The sequence below is a fragment of the Pseudophryne corroboree genome (assembly GCF_028390025.1).
Source record: "Pseudophryne corroboree isolate aPseCor3 chromosome 7 unlocalized genomic scaffold, aPseCor3.hap2 SUPER_7_unloc_1, whole genome shotgun sequence".
Classification (NCBI taxonomy): Eukaryota; Metazoa; Chordata; class Amphibia; order Anura; family Myobatrachidae; genus Pseudophryne; species Pseudophryne corroboree.
In genome coordinates this window covers 506,714-521,606 of record NW_026967608.1, presented here as the reverse complement: position 1 = coordinate 521,606, position 14,893 = coordinate 506,714, and the positions used below count along the sequence as shown (strand labels likewise).

Here is a 14,893-nt window from a genome sequence, read left to right as displayed (position 1 = left end):
TCTGTATACTTTGTGCCTTCCAACGCACAATGCAAACTACAGGTAGTGCTGCAGGGCCCACACCCTTTTACATGCTTTACAGAGCAGCTCTGGAGCTGTTACAGTGCCCAGCTGCTGCAAGAAATCAGCTTGAATGCTTCAGGGGCTGGGGCATAGCCATCATGAGCCCCACACCGAAGGAGGGTGGAGATGTTTAATGCGAATTAGGGGTCATCCAAGCGCCGCAAAAGGCCGCCATTCCCTGCACATCCCTTTTTTCTTTTCATATGCAGACGAGGGTTGAAGCCAACTTTGACCCACTGCTTGGATGACATCACCATATGCAAATCCATCTGCTGCAGGCCTTCCCCAGGAATGCTTGCACTAGTTGTTGCATTTGGTTTGTTGTTTGGGGGTGCTTCAGTATTAGGCAGCCTTCTGCCCTCCCATGTTCATCTGAAAATATGTGTTCTCCCTGCAGTTGTTGTCCCAAGATGAGAGTTCCCTTGTGCTGCCTCAGTTGAATCGCCTTTACTTGACAGAGATGTGCCTGAGCAGCGGCCCTCCCCAGCCCTATCCCAAATCATACTTATTTTGCATAGGAGATACCATGGTCATGAAGATTGTTCTCCCAGGGTGAGGTTCATTCATTGCATTCTGGTTATGCTGACCCCTGTGATTTCCCCAAATGTTGGAAACTCGACTGCATTATTTGTGGTAGTGGGGGACTGTGTTTGTGCTTTCCTCTGGTCAGCTCTGGTAAAAGTCAGATTTCTTTGTCTCAGATCTTCCTCTAGCCTTGTTCTTCTTTCGAGAGTTCCCTTGTGCTGCCTCAGTTGGATCTCCTTCACTTGACAGGGGGGTGCCCGAGCAGCGACCCTCCCCAGCTCTAGCCCAACTCCTACTTACCTGCCAGGTGAGATCCTATGATCATGTAGGTGCTTCTCCCAGGGCAAGGCTCACCCATCGCACTCTGGGTGTGCTGCCCCTGTGATTTCCCCAAATGTGGGAAACTTGACTGCATAATTTGTGTTTCCCCTGGTCGGCTCTCGTATAATTCAGATGTATTTGTCTCAGGTCTCTCTCCAGCCTAGTTTGCTGTCTGTTTCCACTTCTCTTTTCTTGAGCCGCTCCCTTCTATGCCCTTGCGCACTATCCTGACTTCTCCCGTCTGCTTACTTTGTGCCTTCCAATGCACAATGCGAACTACAGGTAGTGCTGCAGGGCCCACACCCTTTTACTTGCCTTACAGAGCAGCTCTGGAGCTGTTACAGTGCCCAGCTGCTGCAAAAAATCAGCTTGAATGCTTCAGGGGCTGGGGCATAGCCAACATGAGCCCCACACCGAAGGAGGGTGGAGGTGTTTAATGCGAACTAGGGGTCATCCAAGCGCCGCAAAAGGCCGCCATGCCCTGCACGCCCCTCTTCTCTATTCATATGCAGATGAGTGTTGAAGCCAACTTTGACCCACTGCTTGGATGACATCACCATATGCAAATCCATCTGCTGCAGGCCTTCCCCCAGTAATGCTTGCACTAGTTGTTGCATTTGGTTTGTTGTTTGGGGGTGCTTCAGTATTAGGCAGCCTTCTGCCCTCCCATGTTCATCTGAAAATATGTGTTCTCCCTGCAGTTGTTGTCCCCCGATGAGAGTTCCCTTGTGCTGCCTCAGTTGAATCTCATTTACTTGACAGAGATGTGCCTGAGCAGCGGCCCTCCCCAGCTCTATCCCAAATCATACTTATTTTGCATAGGAGATACCATGGTCATGAAGATTGTTTTCCCAGGGTGAGGTTCATTCATTGCATTCTGGGTATGCTGACCCCTGTGATTTCCCCAAATGTGGGAAACTGGACTGCATTATTTGTGGTAGTGAGGGACTGTGTTTGTGCTTTCCTCTGGTCAGCTCTGGTAAAAGTCAGATTTCTTTGTCTCAGATCTTCCTCTAGCCTTGTTCTTCTTTCGAGAGTTCCCTTGTGCTGCCTCAGTTGGATCTCCTTCACTTGACAGGGGGGTGCCCGAGCAGCGACCCTCCCCAGCTCTAGCCCAGCTCCTACTTACCTGCCAGGTGAGATACTATGATCATGAAGGTGCTTCTCCCAGGGCAAGGCTCACCCATTGCACTCTTTGTGTGCTACTCCTGCGGTTTCCCCAAATGTTGGACACTTGACTGCATAATTTGTGTTTCACCTGGTCGGCTCTCGTATAATTCAGATCTCTTTGTCTCAGGTCTCTCTCCAGCCTAATTTGCAGTCTGTTTCCACTTCTCTTTTCTTGAGTTGCTCCCTTCTATGCCCTTGCGCACTATCCTGACTTCTCCCGTCTGCTTACTTTGTGCCTTCCAACACACAATGCAAACTACAGGTAGTGCTGCAGGGCCCACACCCTTTTACTTGCCTTACAGAGCAGCTCTGGAGCTGTTACAGTGCCCAGCTGCTGCAAGAAATCAGCTTGAATGCTTCAGGGGCTGGGGCATAGCCAACATGAGCCCCACACCGAAGGAGGGTGGAGGTGTTTAATGTGAATTAGGGGTCATCCAAGCGCCGCAAAAGGCCGCCATGCCCTGCACATCCCTTTTTTCTTTTCATATGCAGACGAGGGTTGAAGCCAACTTTGACCCACTGCTTGGATGACATCACCATATGCAAATCCATCTGCTGCAGGCCTTCCCCCTGGAATGCTTGCACTAGTTGTTGCATTTGGTTTATTGTTTGGGGGTGCTTCAGTATTAGGCTGCCTTCTGCCCTCCCATGTTCATCTGAAAATATGTGTTCTCCCTGCAGTTGTTGTCCCCAGATGAGAGTTCCCTTGTGCTGCCTCAGTTGAATCTTCTTTACTTGACAGAGATGTGCCTGAGCAGCGGCCCTCCCCAGCCCTATCCCAAATCATACTTATTTTGCATAGGAGATACCATGGCCATGAAGATCGTTCTCCCAGGGTGAGGTTCATTCATTGCATTCTGGGTATGCTGACCCCTGTGATTTCCCCAAATGTGGGAAACTTGACTGCATTATTTGTGGTAGTGGGGGACTGTGTTTGTGCTTTCCTCTGGTCAGCTCTGGTAAAAGTCAGATTTCTTTATCTCAGATCTTCCTCTAGCCTTGTTCTTCTTTCGAGAGTTCCCTTGTGCTGCCTCAGTTGGATCTCCTTTACTTGACAGGGGGGTGCCCAAGCAGCGACCCTCCCCAGCTCTAGCCCAACTCCTACTTACCTGCCAGGTGAGATACTATGATCATGAAGGTGCTTCTCCCAGGGCAAGGCTCACCCATTGCACTCTGGGTGTGCTGCCCCTGTGATTTCCCCAAATATGGGAAACTTGACTGCATAATTTGTGTTTCCACTGGTCGGCTTTCATATAATTCAGATCTCTTTGTCTCAGGTCTCTCTCCAGCCTAGTTTGCAGTCTGTTTCCACTTCTTCTTTTTTTGAGCCCCTCCCTTCTATACCCTTGTGCACTATCCTGACTTCTCCTCCTGTCTGCTTACTTTGTGCCTTCCAATGCACAATGCAAACTACAGGTAGTGCTGCAGGGCCCACAAACTTTTACTTGCATTACAGAGCAGCTCTGGAGCTGTTACAGTGCCAAGCTGCTGCAAGAAATCAGCTTGAATGCTTCAGGGGCTGGGGCATTGCCAACATGAGCCCCACACCGAAGGAGGGTGGGGGTGTTTAATGCGAACTAAGGGTCATCCAAGCGCCGCAAAAGGCCGCCATTCCCTGCATACCCCTTTTCTCTTTTCATATGCAGATGAGGGTTCCAGCCAACTTTGGCCCACTGCTTGGATGACATCACTGTATGCAAATCCGTCTTCTGCAGACCTTCCCCCAGGAATGCTTGTACTAGTTGTTGCATTTGGTTTGTTGTTTGGGGCTTCTTCAGTATTAGGCAGCCTTCTGCCCTCCCATGTTCATCTGAAAATATGTGTTCTCCCTGCAGTTGTTGTCCCCAGATGAGAGTTCCCTTGTGCTGCCTCAGTTGAATCTCCTTTACTTGACAGAGATGTGCCTGAGCAGCGGCCCTCCCCAGCCCTATCCCAAATCATACTTATTTTGCATAGGAGATATCATGGTAATGAAGACTGTTATCCCAGGGTGAGGTTCATTCATTGCATTTTGGGTATGCTGACCCCTGTGATTTCCCCAAATGTGGGAAACTCGACTTCATTATTTGTGGTAGTGGGGGACTGTGTTTGTGCTTTCCTCTGGTCAGCTCTGGTAAAAGTCAGATTTATTTGTCTCAGATCTTCCTCTAGCCTTGTTCTTCTTTCGAGAGTTCCCTTGTGCTGACTCACTTGGATCTCCTTCACTTGACAGGGAAGTGCCCGAGCAGTGACCCTACCCAGCTCTAGCCCAACTCCTACTTACCTGCCAGGTGAGATACTATGATCATGAAGGTGCTTCTCCCAGGGCAAGGCTCACCCATTGCACTCTGGGTGTGCTGCTCTTGCGATTTCCCCAATTGTGGGAAACTTGACTGCATAATTTGTGTTTCCCCTGGTCGGCTCTCGTATAATTCAGATCTCTTTGTCTCAGGTCTCTCTCCAGCCTAGTTTGCTGTCTGTTTCCACTTCTCTTTTCTTGAGCCGCTCCCTTCTATGCCCTTGCGCACTATTATGACCTCTCCTGTCTGCTTACTTTGTGCCTTCCAACGTCAATGCAAACTACAGGTAGTGCTGCAGGGCCCTCACCCTTTTACATGCTTTACAGAGCAGCTCTGGAGCTGTTACAGTGCCCAGCTGCTGCAAGAAATCAGCTTGAATGCTTCAGGGGCTGGGGCATAGCCAACATGAGCCCCACACCGAAGGAGGGTGGAGGTGTTTAATGTGAATTAGGGGTCATCCAAGCGCCGCAAAAGGCCGCCATGCCCTGCACATCCCTTTTTTCTTTTCATATGCAGACGAGGGTTGAAGCCAACTTTGACCCACTGCTTGGATGACATCACCATATGCAAATCCATCTGCTGCAGGCCTTCCCCCTGGAATGCTTGCACTAGTTGTTGCATTTGGTTTATTGTTTGGGGGTGCTTCAGTATTAGGCTGCCTTCTGCCCTCCCATGTTCATCTGAAAATATGTGTTCTCCCTGCAGTTGTTGTCCCCAGATGAGAGTTCCCTTGTGCTGCCTCAGTTGAATCTCCTTTACTTGACAGAGATGTGCCTGAGCAGCGGCCCTCCCCAGCTCTATCCCAAATCATACTTATTTTGCATAGGAGATACCATGGTCATGAAGATTGTTCTCCCAGGTTGAGGTTCATTCATTGCATTCTGGGAATGCTGACCCCTGTGATTTCCCCAAATGTGGGAAACTTGACTGCATTATTTGTGGTAGTGGGGGACTGTGTTTGTGCTTTCCTCTGGTCAGCTCTGGTAAAAGTCAGATTTCTTTGTCTCAGATCTTCCTCTAGCCTTGTTCTTCTTTCGAGAGTTCCCTTGTGCTGCCTCAGTTGGATCTCCTTCACTTGACAGGGGGGTGCCCGAGCTGCGACCCTCCCCAGCTCTAGCCCAACTCCTACTTACCTGCCAGGTGAGATACTATGATCATGTAGGTGCTTCTCCCAGGGCAAGGCTCACCCATTGCACTCTGGGTGTGCTGCCCCTGTGATTTCCCCAAATGTGGGAAACTTGACTGCATAATTTGTGTTTCCCCTGGTCGGCTCTCGTATAATTCAGATCTCTTTGTCTCAGGTCTCTCTCCAGCCTAGTTTGCTGTCTGTTTCCACTTCTCTTTTCTTGAGCCGCTCCCTTCTATGCCCTTGCGCACTATTCTGACCTCTCCTGTCTGTATACTTTGTGCCTTCCAACGCACAATGCAAACTACAGGTAGTGCTGCAGGGCCCACACCCTTTTACATGCTTTACAGAGCAGCTCTGGAGCTGTTACAGTGCCCAGCTGCTGCAAGAAATCAGCTTGAATGCTTCAGGGGCTGGGGCATAGCCATCATGAGCCCCACACCGAAGGAGGGTGGAGATGTTTAATGCGAATTAGGGGTCATCCAAGCGCCGCAAAAGGCCGCCATTCCCTGCACATCCCTTTTTTCTTTTCATATGCAGACGAGGGTTGAAGCCAACTTTGACCCACTGCTTGGATGACATCACCATATGCAAATCCATCTGCTGCAGGCCTTCCCCAGGAATGCTTGCACTAGTTGTTGCATTTGGTTTGTTGTTTGGGGGTGCTTCAGTATTAGGCAGCCTTCTGCCCTCCCATGTTCATCTGAAAATATGTGTTCTCCCTGCAGTTGTTGTCCCAAGATGAGAGTTCCCTTGTGCTGCCTCAGTTGAATCGCCTTTACTTGACAGAGATGTGCCTGAGCAGCGGCCCTCCCCAGCCCTATCCCAAATCATACTTATTTTGCATAGGAGATACCATGGTCATGAAGATTGTTCTCCCAGGGTGAGGTTCATTCATTGCATTCTGGTTATGCTGACCCCTGTGATTTCCCCAAATGTTGGAAACTCGACTGCATTATTTGTGGTAGTGGGGGACTGTGTTTGTGCTTTCCTCTGGTCAGCTCTGGTAAAAGTCAGATTTCTTTGTCTCAGATCTTCCTCTAGCCTTGTTCTTCTTTCGAGAGTTCCCTTGTGCTGCCTCAGTTGGATCTCCTTCACTTGACAGGGGGGTGCCCGAGCAGCGACCCTCCCCAGCTCTAGCCCAACTCCTACTTACCTGCCAGGTGAGATCCTATGATCATGTAGGTGCTTCTCCCAGGGCAAGGCTCACCCATCGCACTCTGGGTGTGCTGCCCCTGTGATTTCCCCAAATGTGGGAAACTTGACTGCATAATTTGTGTTTCCCCTGGTCGGCTCTCGTATAATTCAGATGTATTTGTCTCAGGTCTCTCTCCAGCCTAGTTTGCTGTCTGTTTCCACTTCTCTTTTCTTGAGCCGCTCCCTTCTATGCCCTTGCGCACTATCCTGACTTCTCCCGTCTGCTTACTTTGTGCCTTCCAATGCACAATGCGAACTACAGGTAGTGCTGCAGGGCCCACACCCTTTTACTTGCCTTACAGAGCAGCTCTGGAGCTGTTACAGTGCCCAGCTGCTGCAAAAAATCAGCTTGAATGCTTCAGGGGCTGGGGCATAGCCAACATGAGCCCCACACCGAAGGAGGGTGGAGGTGTTTAATGCGAACTAGGGGTCATCCAAGCGCCGCAAAAGGCCGCCATGCCCTGCACGCCCCTCTTCTCTATTCATATGCAGATGAGTGTTGAAGCCAACTTTGACCCACTGCTTGGATGACATCACCATATGCAAATCCATCTGCTGCAGGCCTTCCCCCAGTAATGCTTGCACTAGTTGTTGCATTTGGTTTGTTGTTTGGGGGTGCTTCAGTATTAGGCAGCCTTCTGCCCTCCCATGTTCATCTGAAAATATGTGTTCTCCCTGCAGTTGTTGTCCCCCGATGAGAGTTCCCTTGTGCTGCCTCAGTTGAATCTCATTTACTTGACAGAGATGTGCCTGAGCAGCGGCCCTCCCCAGCTCTATCCCAAATCATACTTATTTTGCATAGGAGATACCATGGTCATGAAGATTGTTTTCCCAGGGTGAGGTTCATTCATTGCATTCTGGGTATGCTGACCCCTGTGATTTCCCCAAATGTGGGAAACTGGACTGCATTATTTGTGGTAGTGAGGGACTGTGTTTGTGCTTTCCTCTGGTCAGCTCTGGTAAAAGTCAGATTTCTTTGTCTCAGATCTTCCTCTAGCCTTGTTCTTCTTTCGAGAGTTCCCTTGTGCTGCCTCAGTTGGATCTCCTTCACTTGACAGGGGGGTGCCCGAGCAGCGACCCTCCCCAGCTCTAGCCCAGCTCCTACTTACCTGCCAGGTGAGATACTATGATCATGAAGGTGCTTCTCCCAGGGCAAGGCTCACCCATTGCACTCTTTGTGTGCTACTCCTGCGGTTTCCCCAAATGTTGGACACTTGACTGCATAATTTGTGTTTCACCTGGTCGGCTCTCGTATAATTCAGATCTCTTTGTCTCAGGTCTCTCTCCAGCCTAATTTGCAGTCTGTTTCCACTTCTCTTTTCTTGAGTTGCTCCCTTCTATGCCCTTGCGCACTATCCTGACTTCTCCCGTCTGCTTACTTTGTGCCTTCCAACACACAATGCAAACTACAGGTAGTGCTGCAGGGCCCACACCCTTTTACTTGCCTTACAGAGCAGCTCTGGAGCTGTTACAGTGCCCAGCTGCTGCAAGAAATCAGCTTGAATGCTTCAGGGGCTGGGGCATAGCCATCATGAGCCCCACACCGAAGGAGGGTGGAGGTGTTTAATGCGAACTAGGGGTCATCCAAGCACCGCAAAAGGCCGCCATGCCCTGCATGCCAATTTTATCTTTTCATATGCAGACGAGGGTTGAAGCCAACTTTGACCCACTGTTTGGATGACATCACCATATGCAAATCCATATGCTGCAGGCCTTCCCCCAGGAATGCTTGCACTAGTTGTTGCATTTGGTTTGTTGTTTGGGGGTGCTTCAGTATTACGCAGCCTTCTGCCCTCCCATGTTCATCTGAAAATATGTGTACCTCCTGCAGTTGTTGTCCCCAGATGAGAGTTCCCTTGTGCTGCCTCAGTTGAATCTCCTTTACTTGACAGAGATGTGCCTGAGCAGCGGCCCTCTCCAGCCCTATCCCAAATCATACTTATTTTGCATAGGAGATACCATGGTCATGAAGATTGTTCTCCCAGGGTGAGGTTCATTCATTGCATTCTGGGTATGCTGACCCCTGTTATTTTCCCAAATGTGGTAAACTTGACAGCATTATTTGTGGTAGTGGGGGACTGTGTTTGTGCTTTCCTCTGGTCAGCTCTGGTAAAAGTCAGATTTCTTTATCTCAGATCTTCCTCTAGCCTTGTTCTTCTTTCGAGAGTTCCCTTGTGCTGCCTCAGTTGGATCTCCTTCACTTGACAGGGGGGTGCCCGAGCAGCGACCCTCCCCAGCTCTAGCCCAACTCCTACTTACCTGCTAGGTGAGATACTATGATCATGAAGGTGCTTCTCCCAGGGCAAGGCTCACCCATTGCACTCTGGGTGTGCTGCTCCTGCGATATCCCCAAATGTGGGAAACTTGACTGCATAATTTGTGTTTCCCCTGGTCGGCTCTCGTATAATTCAGATCTCTTTGTCTCATGTCTTTCTCCAGCCTAGTTTGCTGTCTGTTTACACTTCTCTTTTCTTGAGCCACTCCCTTCTATGCCCTTGCGCACTATCTTGACTTCTCCCGTCTGCTTACTTTGTGCCTTCCAACGCACAATGCGAACTACAGGTAGTGCTGCAGGGCCCACACCCTTTTAGTTGCCTTACAGAGCAGCTCTGGAGCTATTACAGTGCCCAGCTGCTGCAAGTAATCAGCTTGAATGCTTCAGGGGCTGGGGCATAGCCAACATGAGCCCCACACCGAAGTAGGGTGGAGGTGTTTAATGCGAACTAGGGGTCATCCAAGCGCCGCAAAAGGCCGCCATGCCCTGCACGCCCCTTTTCTCTTTTCATATGCAGACGAGGGTTGAAGCCAACTTTGACCCACTGCTTGGATGACATCACCATATGCAAATCCATCTGCTGCAGGCCTTCCCCCAGGAATGCTTGTACTAGTTGTTGCATTTGGTTTGTTGTTTGGGGGTGCTTCAGTATTAGGCAGCCTGCTGCCCTCCCATGTTCATCTGAAAATATGTGTTCTCCCTGCAGTTGTTGTCCCCAGATGAGAGTTCCCTTGTGCTGCCTCAGTTGAATCTCCTTTACTTGACAAGGGAGGCATCTTGGATTTTTTCTTTGGGTACCCTTACACCTGATGGTCTGAATGAGAGCATCGAACTGAACAACATTGGCAGTCTCTGAAGATTTTATCTATTGATTTACCTAATATATTATTTATTGAATATCCATTTATTGTATGTTTAATAAATAAACAAAATTATTAGAAGTAGCTATTTTGGAAACAGCTTTCCTCTTAGGATGAAACTGTATAATCCTGTTGTGTGTGTTCCTTTAAAGTTCTTTAGTAAAATCCACTAGTAATGATGAACATCAGATTTCTTCCTCCATCCTCTTTTTACACTTTCTCTTGGTTCTATATATATTTTTTTTTTCTATTTTTATTTTTTCCCCCTCCTTCTCCCAAAAGGCCCCCCTCCATCCCCCCCTCCCTGTTTTAAATTTTAAAATCTTTAAATATTTAAATCTTCGAATCCTTAAATTGTCTGTTTAATATTTATTTTTTCTTCAATTCTTTTTGTTGTTTAAACAGCAATGTAGTTATTCCAGGGGTTAAAATAATTAAATATAGAAATAATATTAACAAAAATTAAAGGTAAAAATGAATTGATAGAATGATCCCATTAAAAGTAAATAAATAATATGGATGTTAAGCTGAGCGGGTTGGATTCGAACATGGGACTAGCTGCATAGAGTGCATTTGATGTTTCCCCTGCGCCACAAGAACTGCTTTAGTAGTGGCATGGATTTATGTTACCCTAAAAGGTTTTATATAAGTAAATGGGGATCCTTAGTGCTGAGTCTCTGAATTATGTATATGTGATTATAGATATGAGGTATTGATTGAAAGATTATAGGTTAATCTGTATATAGATTATATATTTTCTGTTATTTTTTAAACCACCTTGTTGCTTATTTTATTATTATTTTTAATCACCATGTTGCTTATTTTTATATTATGAAATGCCTTTATATGTGCAATTGCAATTAGAAAGTTGTTCCATATGTGAGTCATTACATGTATGCATCCAATTAGTACATGTATGTATCCAATCAACTAATTAGTAATGCTATTGGTCCGGTGCATTTTAAAAAGAGCCTGCTAGGCTGCTGATGTATCCTCTGACGAAACCGCTCTTGGATAACAGCGGAGAAACGCGTAAGAAAGGTGATTACCGGACACTCTGATTGCTGAGATATAAGCCCGTTCATGAACGAGCTACATCACGGCGGACGTCTGATGTAAAGACAGCGGTGAAGGGGAAAAAGCAATTTGAGACCGAGCAAAAGGAGGTCTCTACCCCACGGCAGGGAGAAATATCCCGACCGCGAGTGCCAATAAGATCCAGCCACGGTTAACGGGGGTCGTAGCATACCGCTGTGTTTCACCAACCATCACAGCGCTCTCCCCCTGTTTTCTTTCATTACTCACGTGAGTTACATATGAACTTTAACTGCAGTAAATAATAAGAATTTACTTACCGATAATTCTATTTCTCATAGTCCGTAGTGGATGCTGGGGACTCCGTAAGGACCATGGGGAATAGCGGCTCCGCAGGAGACTGGGCACATCTAAAGAAAGCTTTAGGACTATGTGGTGTGCACTGGCTCCTCCCCCTATGACCCTCCTCCAAGCCTCAGTTAGGATACTTTGCCCGGACGAGCGTACACAATAAGGAAGGATTTTGAATCCCGGGTAAGACTCATACCAGCCACACCAATCACACCGTACAACCTGTGATCTGAACCCAGTTAACAGCATGATAACAGAGGAGCCTCTGAAAAGATGGCTCCCAACAATAATAACCCGATTTTTGTAACAATAACTATGTACAAGTATTGCAGACAATCCGCACTTGGGATGGGCGCCCAGCATCCACTACGGACTATGAGAAATAGAATTATCGGTAAGTAAATTCTTATTTTCTCTGACGTCCTAAGTGGATGCTGGGGACTCCGTAAGGACCATGGGGATTATACCAAAGCTCCCAAACGGGCGGGAGAGTGCGGATGACTCTGCAGCACCGAATGAGAGAACTCCAGGTCCTCCTCAGCCAGGGTATCAAATTTGTAGAATTTAGCAAACGTGTTTGCCCCTGACCAAGTAGCTGCTCGGCAAAGTTGTAAAGCCGAGACCCCTCGGGCAGCCGCCCAAGATGAGCCCACTTTCCTTGTGGAACGGGCTTTTACAGATTTTAGCTGTGGCAGGCCTGCCACAGAATGTGCAAGCTGAATTGTACTACAAATCCAACGAGCAATAGTCTGCTTAGAAGCAGGAGCACCCAGCTTGTTGGGTGCATACAGGATAAACAGCGAGTCAGATTTCCTGACTCCAGCCGTCCTGGAAACATATTTTCAGGGCCCTGACAACATCCAGCAACTTGGATTCCTCCAAGTCCCTAGTAGCCGCAGGCACCACAATAGGTTGGTTCAGGTGAAAACGCTGGAACCACCTTAGGGAGAAACTGAGGACGAGTCCTCAATTCCGCCCTGTCCGAATGGAAAATCAGATAAGGGCTTTTACAGGATAAAGCCGCCAATTCTGACACGCGCCTGGCCCAGGCCAGGGCCAACAGCATGACCACTTTCCATGTGAGATATTTTAACTCCACAGATTTAAGTGGTTCAAACCAATGTGACTTTTGGAACCCAAACTACATTGAGATCCCAAATTGCCACTGGAGGCACAAAAGGAGGCTGTATATGCAGTACCCCTTTTACAAACGTCTAAACTTCAGGGACTGAAGCTAGTTCTTTTTTGGAAGAAAATTGACAGGGCCGAAATCTGAACTTTAATGGACCCCAATTTCAGGCCCATAGACACTCCTGTTTGCAGGAAATGTAGGAATCGACCCAGTTGAATTTCCTCCATCGGGCCTTACTGGCCTCGCACTACGCAACATATTTTCGCCAATTGCGGTGATAATGTTTTTGCGGTTACATCCTTCCTGGCTTTAGATCAGGATATGGATGACTTCATCCGGAATGCCTTTTTTCCTTCAGGATCCGGTGTTCAACCGGCATGCCGTCAAACGCAGCCGCGGTAAGTCTTGGAACAGACAGGGTCCTTGCTGGAGCAGGTCCCTTCTTAGAGGTAGAGGCCACGGATCCTCCGTGAGCATCTCTTGAAGTTCCGGTTACCAAGTCCTTCTTGGCCAATCCGGAGCCACGAATATAGTGCTTTCTCCTCTCCATCTTATCAATCTCAGTACCTTGGGTATGAGAGGCAGAGGAGGGAACACATACACTGACTGGTACACCCACGGTGTTACCAGAGCGTCTACAACTATTGCCTGAGGGTCTCTTGACCTGGCGCAATACCTGTCGAGTTTTTTAATCATGTGGACGACTTCTGGGTGAAGTCCCCACTCTCCCGGGTGGAGGTCGTGCTGAGGAAGTCTGCTTCCCAGTTGTCCACTCCCGGAATGAATACTGTTGACAGTGCTATCACATGATTTTCCGCCCAGCGAAGAATCCCTGCAGCTTCTGCCATTGCCCTCCTGCTTCTTGTGCCACCCTGTCTGTTTACGTGGGTGACTGCCATGATGTTGTCCGACTGGATCAACACCGGCTGACCTTGAAGCAGAGGTCTTGCTAAGCTTAGAGCATTGTAAATGGCCCTTAGCTTCAGGATATTTATGTGAAGTGATGTATCCATGCTTGACCCTAAGCCCTGGATATTCCTTCCCTGTGTGACTGCTCACCAGCCTCGCAGGCTGGCATCCGTGGTCACCAGGACTCAGTCCTGAATGCCGAATCTGCGGCCCTCTAGAAGATGAGCACTCTGCAACCACCACAGGATGGATACCCTTGTCCTTGGTGACAGGGTTATCCGCTGATGCATCTGAAAATGCGACCCGGACCATTTGTCCAGTAGGTTCCACTGGAAAGTTCTTGCGTGGAATCTAACGAATGGGATTGCTTCGTAGGAAGCCACCATTTTTACCCAGAACCCTTGTGCATTGATGCACTGAGACTTGGTTCGGTTTTAGGAGGTTCCTGACTAGCTCGGATAACTCCCTGGCTTTCTCTTCCGGGAGAAACACCTTTTTTCTGGACTGTGTCCAGGAACATCCCTAGGAAACAGAAGACAAGTCGTCGGAACCAGCTGCGATTTTGGAATATTGAGAATCCAATCGTGCTGCCGCAACACTACCTGAGATAGTGCTACACCGACTTCCAACTGTTCCCTGGATCTTACCCTTATCAGGGAATCGTCCAAGTAAGGGATAACTAAAATTCCCTTCCTTCGAAGGGATATCATTTCGGCCATTACCTTGGTAAAGACCCGGGGTGCCGTGGACCATCCCTACGGCAGCGTCTGAACTGATAGTGACAGTTCTGTACCATAACCTGAGGTACCCTTGGTGAGAAGGGTAAATTTTGACATGAAGGTAAGCATCCTTGATGTCCCGAGACATCATGTAGTCCCCTTCTTCCAGGTTCGCAATCACTGCTCTGAGTGACTCAATCTTGAATTTGAACCTCTGTATGTAAGTGTTCAAAGATTTTAGATTTTAGATTTAGAATCGGTCTCACCGAGCCGTCTGGCTTCGGTACCACAATAGTGTGGAATAATACCCCGTTCCCTGTTGCAGGAGGGGTACCTTGATTATCACCTGCTGGGAATACAGCTTGTGAATGGCTTCCAAAACAGCCTCCCTGTCAGAGGGAGACGTCGGTAAAGCCGACTTTTGGAAACGGCGAGGGGGAGACGTCTCGAATTCCAATATGTACCCTTGAGATATTACCTGAAGGATCCAGGGGTCTACTTGCGAGTGAGCCCACTGCGCACTGAAATTCATTGAAAACGGGCCCCCACCGTGCCTGAGCTTGTAAGGCCCTAGCGTCATACTGAGGGCTTGGCAGAGGCGGGAAAGGGTTTCTGTTCCTGGGAACTGGCTAATCTCTTCAGCCTTTTTCCTCTCCCTCTGTCACGAGCAGAAAAGAGGAACCTTTTGTCCGCTTGCCAACAAAGGACTGCGCCTGATAATACGGCGTCTTATTTTGAGAGGCGACCTGGGGTACAAACGTGGATTTCCCAGTTGTTGCCGTGGCCACCAGGTCTAAAATACCGACCCCAAATGTCCCCTTTCAAAGGCAATACTTCCAAATGCCGTTTGGAATCCGCATCACCTGACCATTTTACTGGTAGAATTGGACAACGCACTTATACTTGATGCCAGTCGGCAAATATTCCGCTG

At 48.4% G+C, this 14,893-nt stretch overlaps 16 non-coding genes across 16 annotated transcripts; all 16 read left to right on the top strand.

The window, feature by feature from the left end:
• The first annotated feature begins 564 nt into the window (after positions 1-564).
• Positions 565-728, top strand: LOC134985666 (U1 spliceosomal RNA). The gene has a single exon (XR_010191837.1). It is a non-coding gene; the product is annotated as a U1 spliceosomal RNA (small nuclear RNA).
• A 152-nt stretch (positions 729-880) lies between these two features.
• Positions 881-1,043, top strand: LOC134985823 (U1 spliceosomal RNA). Its single transcript, XR_010191971.1, has one exon. It is a non-coding gene; the product is annotated as a U1 spliceosomal RNA (small nuclear RNA).
• A 671-nt stretch (positions 1,044-1,714) lies between these two features.
• On the top strand, positions 1,715-1,878 carry LOC134985692 (U1 spliceosomal RNA). The gene has a single exon (XR_010191861.1). It is a non-coding gene; the product is annotated as a U1 spliceosomal RNA (small nuclear RNA).
• A 152-nt stretch (positions 1,879-2,030) lies between these two features.
• LOC134985835 (U1 spliceosomal RNA) lies at positions 2,031-2,193 on the top strand. The gene has a single exon (XR_010191981.1). It is a non-coding gene; the product is annotated as a U1 spliceosomal RNA (small nuclear RNA).
• A 671-nt stretch (positions 2,194-2,864) lies between these two features.
• On the top strand, positions 2,865-3,028 carry LOC134985667 (U1 spliceosomal RNA). Its single transcript, XR_010191838.1, has one exon. It is a non-coding gene; the product is annotated as a U1 spliceosomal RNA (small nuclear RNA).
• A 152-nt stretch (positions 3,029-3,180) lies between these two features.
• Positions 3,181-3,343, top strand: LOC134985757 (U1 spliceosomal RNA). The gene has a single exon (XR_010191916.1). It is a non-coding gene; the product is annotated as a U1 spliceosomal RNA (small nuclear RNA).
• A 675-nt stretch (positions 3,344-4,018) lies between these two features.
• LOC134985715 (U1 spliceosomal RNA) lies at positions 4,019-4,182 on the top strand. The gene has a single exon (XR_010191881.1). It is a non-coding gene; the product is annotated as a U1 spliceosomal RNA (small nuclear RNA).
• A 152-nt stretch (positions 4,183-4,334) lies between these two features.
• On the top strand, positions 4,335-4,497 carry LOC134985761 (U1 spliceosomal RNA). Its single transcript, XR_010191920.1, has one exon. It is a non-coding gene; the product is annotated as a U1 spliceosomal RNA (small nuclear RNA).
• Positions 4,498-5,167: 670 nt separating this feature from the next.
• On the top strand, positions 5,168-5,331 carry LOC134985699 (U1 spliceosomal RNA). Its single transcript, XR_010191867.1, has one exon. It is a non-coding gene; the product is annotated as a U1 spliceosomal RNA (small nuclear RNA).
• A 152-nt stretch (positions 5,332-5,483) lies between these two features.
• Positions 5,484-5,646, top strand: LOC134985767 (U1 spliceosomal RNA). The gene has a single exon (XR_010191925.1). It is a non-coding gene; the product is annotated as a U1 spliceosomal RNA (small nuclear RNA).
• A 670-nt stretch (positions 5,647-6,316) lies between these two features.
• Positions 6,317-6,480, top strand: LOC134985665 (U1 spliceosomal RNA). Its single transcript, XR_010191836.1, has one exon. It is a non-coding gene; the product is annotated as a U1 spliceosomal RNA (small nuclear RNA).
• A 152-nt stretch (positions 6,481-6,632) lies between these two features.
• Positions 6,633-6,795, top strand: LOC134985822 (U1 spliceosomal RNA). The gene has a single exon (XR_010191970.1). It is a non-coding gene; the product is annotated as a U1 spliceosomal RNA (small nuclear RNA).
• A 671-nt stretch (positions 6,796-7,466) lies between these two features.
• On the top strand, positions 7,467-7,630 carry LOC134985691 (U1 spliceosomal RNA). The gene has a single exon (XR_010191860.1). It is a non-coding gene; the product is annotated as a U1 spliceosomal RNA (small nuclear RNA).
• A 152-nt stretch (positions 7,631-7,782) lies between these two features.
• On the top strand, positions 7,783-7,945 carry LOC134985834 (U1 spliceosomal RNA). Its single transcript, XR_010191980.1, has one exon. It is a non-coding gene; the product is annotated as a U1 spliceosomal RNA (small nuclear RNA).
• Positions 7,946-8,616: 671 nt separating this feature from the next.
• LOC134985688 (U1 spliceosomal RNA) lies at positions 8,617-8,780 on the top strand. The gene has a single exon (XR_010191857.1). It is a non-coding gene; the product is annotated as a U1 spliceosomal RNA (small nuclear RNA).
• A 152-nt stretch (positions 8,781-8,932) lies between these two features.
• Positions 8,933-9,095, top strand: LOC134985777 (U1 spliceosomal RNA). The gene has a single exon (XR_010191934.1). It is a non-coding gene; the product is annotated as a U1 spliceosomal RNA (small nuclear RNA).
• Positions 9,096-14,893: the final 5,798 nt, after the last annotated feature.